This window comes from Geotrypetes seraphini, chromosome 2, assembly GCF_902459505.1.
Source record: "Geotrypetes seraphini chromosome 2, aGeoSer1.1, whole genome shotgun sequence".
Lineage (NCBI taxonomy): Eukaryota > Metazoa > Chordata > Amphibia > Gymnophiona > Dermophiidae > Geotrypetes > Geotrypetes seraphini.
The window spans coordinates 508,990,339-508,995,960 of record NC_047085.1 but is presented as its reverse complement, the minus strand read 5'-3'; positions in this window follow the sequence as shown (position 1 = coordinate 508,995,960).

Sequence of the window (5,622 nt, the reverse complement as noted above, 5' to 3'; positions counted from 1 at the left end):
TTTTCGGTATGGCGGTATATAAGAATAAAATGATTATTATTATTAAAACTGCCTTTTTCATGTATTTTCTTGCAGCTAGGGCCGTTTTCAGCACAATAAGCACTTTTAAAGGGAAAAAGTGCTCCTTGTGCTCCAGATACGAGGTACTCGCAGCCGGCCTGCGCAAGCGTTGTGCAGGCCAGAGCGGTGGAGTAGCCTCGTCGGTAGCGGATGCCGGCGGCCATGTCACCCCGCCGCATGTACCTCACGAATCGGGTTTGGATTGCGGGGAAGCCTGGGCTTCCCCCAATTCCCACACGGAGGGTTCCCCAGCCGCCAACGGTCAGGGAGAAAAGGATTCCCTTGCTACTGAAACTGCTGGGGATTCCCTTTTCTCGTTGGTCGGTTCCTCGGCCTCAACGTCGGGAAAGTCCCAGCATTTTGGCATCTATAACTAACGCAACTAGCCTTTTGATGTCCATGATAGAAAAATAGAAACAATAAAATTCAATATTTTGGTAAAACCTTGCGTTAGCGTCATTTTCCATGTTTTTTTTTGTTATTTTTCACACCTTGGGTGAAAGCTAGCAGCTTAATTGGCAACTGCAGCGTTATGAGTGCGCACGCGTCCAATACCCATGCTCAGCAGTCTAAGCAACAAAGTTCATGATCTGCAAGCCCTGATGTTAGAGGCAGATCTAGATATTGTCGCTATCACAGAGACATGGTTCAGTGAATCCCATGGATGGGATGAAAACATACCGGGATATAATCTTTTTAGGAAGGACAGAGATGGTCAAAAATGAAGCTAACCTCACGAGCCCAGCACTTCATACTGTTAATCCTTCTTGTAACCAGCGGGAAGACAGCAGCAAATAACCTCCTCCCTACACCCGCTACAGATATAAATAAATCTCTCTTCCAAAATAGGAGAACATCAAGTGACAGAAACTCAAACCTACAATCTAACACTCTACACTCCATTACCACAGCATGGGGAAGAAGACCAACACACACTAAGACTAAACCACACCGGCACCCCAAATCACTTATATATCCAAACACAACCCACAACTATCACAGAGATATCCACACTCAAATGGGCCTACTTAAATATCAGAGCGCTAGGTCCAAAAACAGAGCTTATAAAAACCTGGATAACACAAGAAAACCTGGACTGTCTTTTCCTCACAGAAACTTGGCTAACCTCCAACTCAGACCCCAGAATAACTGAAATCTGCCCACAAGGATACAAAATTACAGTGGTCTGCAGAGAAAAAAAAAGAGGCGGAGACCTAGCAATCTTAATCAAACAAGATCTAACCCTTAACATAATTGAGAAAACATCGCTTGCAAACTATCAAGCACCACACTAAAAGACACACTAAACTGCATGCTCTGCTACATAGCGCCGGGAAACTGGTCTTTAGCAAGAACCAAAGTGGAAGACTTCATATACCAAAATTCACTAATAGCAACTTACAACCTACTCCTAGGAGACCTAAATTTACACCTAGATGATCAATCATCCAAACAAGTAGACAACTTTCATTTCTCAAAGCCTTATCCTTCCAAATGCTAAATCCACAAACAACTCATGAAAAAGGCCACCAACTTGATATTGCAGCCTTCATGACCCACCAACCATCCTTAACAGAAATTCATACATCTAACGGAACATGGTCCAGATCCATCTGGTCAGACCACTACACCTACACTTTCAACATCAACTGGACCAAAAACAACAAAAAAATTATAACAAAACTCAATAAAGTAACATACACCTCACGCAAACACATCGAACCCTCCATATTCTGGTCTAAAATAGATTAAACTATTCTAGAAAACAACCCCGAGGACTTCATCTTACATTGGGAAAGACTATGCTCCAACACCCTTGATGATTTAGCCCCACTGCAAACCAAATCCAGACCCAGCAAGAGATCAGATAAAGGTTCGACTCCGAACTGCTACAACTCAAAATACAATGTAGATGACTAGAGAGAAAATGGAGAAAATCGAACTCGGATCATACAAAATCCGCCTGGAAAAAAATCAACAAACAATATAAATCACAATTAAAGGACAAGAGAAAAGCACACTACACCAACCTAATAGGCACTGAAACCCAAGACACCAAAAAACTATTCCAAATTCTAAAAACCCTAACCGATACCAAACCCTATCTGACCACTAACAATACTACCCCCCCCCCTCAGCCACTCTATTAGCAGAACACTTCCAAAATAAAATTACCAATGCAAGAGCTACCCTCATTGACACCTCTACCCATCCTAACGAATTCACAATTCTCTCCATAGATAGAGATTCTACTGCAGGAGACAGAATATGGTCTCAATTCCCCAACATACAATGGCCCGAATTCAACAAATATTACAAAAAATACAGCCATGCATCCTGTGACCTCAACAACTGTCCACCATATCTCCTAAAAACATCCAACACAAAATTCCGCGCTCTTCTTCTAAACTGGATACAAATCTCGCTAATAAATGGCCACTACCCTACCAACCTCAGCGAAATCATCATCACCCCGATCCTCAAAGACCCCAAAGGACCGATAGACCAAACAGCCAACTACAGACCCATTGCCTCTATTCCACTCTACGTCAAAATAATAGAAGGACTAGTTGCCAAATTCCTCTCCAATTACCTAGAAAATAATAACATACTCCATCCCACACAATCTGGCTTCAGAAACAACTTCAGCACGGAAACACTACTAGGATCTCTCTTGGACACAGCCAGACAACATCTCAGCACAGGAAAAAAAATGATGCTCATACAACTAGACCTTACCGCTGCATTCGATTTGGTGGACCATAACATTCTACTACAAATCCTAGATACAATAGGTATCACAGATAAAGTATACACATGGTTTGAAGGATTCCTTAAATCAAGAACCTATAGAGTAAAATCAGACAAACAAAAATCTGAACCTTGGTCAAACCCCTGCGGAGTTCCCCAAGGATCCCCTCTATCACCGACTCTCTTCAATCTCTATATAGCCTCCCTCAGCTCTCACCTGGACAAACAAGGCATAACCTCCTACAGCTATGCCGATGACATTACCATTCTCATACCTTTCAATCAACCTGAACTCTCCATGACGAACACAATATACCAAACACTAAAATCAATATCAACCTGGATGAAAGATCACAAACTGAAATTGAACCCAGATAAAACGAAATTCAACAAAATACAAAAAACAAACAACAACAAAATACCAACCATAACCAACATTGAAATCAACGCAATCAACTACCCCATACAAACCACCCTAAAACTGCTAGGAATAACTATCGACAGATGCTGCACCATGCAACCGCAAATCAATAAAACAATACAAAAGTCATTCTTAGTCATGAGAAACTTAAGACAAGTTTGGAAATTCTTCGAGAAAACTCAATTCCAGCTCATAGTTCAGTCCTTAATACTAGGCCTACTTGACTACTGTAATATCCTCTACCTCCCATGCCCTACAACCATAACAAAACAACTACAAACTATCCAAAACACAACACTAAGACTCATCTACTCATTAAAGAAACATGATCACGTTACAGAAGCATATCTCCAATCGCACTGGCTTCTGATCACAGCAAGAATACAATTTAAATTCTACTGCCTACTATTTAAGACTTTATATGGAGACAGTCCAAACTACCTGAATAACTGCCTCATCCACAACACCGCAACCAGACATAGGAAAACTCACACCCCATTCTCATACCCCCCAATTAAGGAGGTCAAACGGAAAAAACTATATGATGGCCTCCTGACCACTCAAGCAGCCAAACTAGACAACCAAATCGCCAATCTACTGATGGCATCCCTCGACTGCAAAACTTTTAGAAAAGAAATAAAGACCATACTCTTCAAGAAAACTCAGAAAAAAAGAAATAATACCGCAAGTCTCAAACTCCACCTCTCACTAAAGCCAACTACCCTAAACAAATAACCTTACCCATTTCTTACTCTTTTTGAAAATGACCAATTTTTATTTTTTTTTGTAAGTTCTTGTTGTAATACATCTTGGATAATTCTTTTGTAATCCGCCTTGAACTGCAAGGTAATGGCGGAATAGAAATCCCTAATGTAATGTAATGTATTGTAATATTTGTGCAGATGATGTGTTCTGCTCTTCCCTTGCCCTAGATAAAGAACGGGGTGGAATTCTTTTTTAATATTTTACATTTTTATTTATGTATGTTTTATTTATGTATGTTTTATTTATGTATGTTTAATTATGTATGTTTGTATATATATATATATATATATATTGTAACGGGGCTCTTATCCATATCCCCGCGCCATACAGCGCTACTCCGACGTGCTTCTTAAATGTAAGAAGTCCTGCTGGGTCTTTCTCAAAATATGGAATAAAACAAAACAAAAGTCAATTTTCATAATCATTCAAACCCACTTTATTCAGTGGTACTGGTGTTGTTGCTTTACCGGCAGTCCAGGATCTGAGCAACCCAACACAATCCAATTCAAATAAACAAAAATAGAGTTGAACCGTAAGACAAGGTTCCCACTCTTACCTTCATTCAGGCAGTTCAGGTAAGTAAAGTTCAAACATGAAACAAAAACTGAAGTGCAGTTGCCTAAACTTTCATCTAGGTAACAGAACCAATAATCACTTTGCTTCACACTGTGTCCAAGCCCTACAGACTTCCAGGCTTGTCTCCAGCCAGCTCCAGGAGGAGTTGGTGGGGGAGGGGAGTAAATGAATTCACTAATTATCTTTCTGATTAACAGAATGCCAGTAGCGGCCCCACAAACCCAACCTAGTTGGTAAGTGAATTCTCCCCAATTACTTCCCTCAGATATTCATACCAATCCTGGCAAAAAAACTCCAGTCAGCCTTACTCTAGCTAACTGAATCATAAGCACAAAAAAAAAAACGTGTTTTTTTTTTTCCTTCACACAAGCAGAGCCAGCACAAGTCCTGCAAGGGCATTCAAAAACAAACCCTCTTTCTCACAGCTTGTGCCTTTAAACTACAGAAGGATTAACCAACCTTCCCACCTCTCAGCCCTGCCACTTAGCTGATGTCCATTTCTGTGTCTTCAGACAGATTGGCAAGTTCTCCAAACTCCATAGGTTCTTCCCCAGGGTCTGTGTCAAGTTCCTGCATTTCCCAATCTGGCAGCTCTGAAGCACTTTGGTGAGGAGAGATCCTTCCACTGGCTGGTCCTGGGCAGACTGCCCTTTTCCTACTCAAAGCAGCCTCTAACATACTCAGGTGAACCTGCCCTGCCTTTTTAGTGGGAGGAGCTTTCAGCTTACTTTGCCTGCTTGGCTTGGGAAGCCTAATTATTCCCTCCAGCTGGGAGAAGCCAGGGGAAGGGAGCTCTCTCTGGGGCTGTTGTGGGTTGTCCCAACTTTCCTCTTCTTCTCCCTGGAGCTCAGACCTGACTGAATTAAAGGGCAAGCTAGGTTTTTCCTTAGGCTTGGTCACAATCCTATCCCCATGATTTGCCCTCTGGATCAATGGACCAGGCTTGACAATAGCCTGTCCTGGTGAAAGCTGCACTTTAGGGATAGGATTGTGACATACCCTCACCTTTAAGGGCTGCCCATCCTGGGATCCCAAATCTCTTTCAGTCA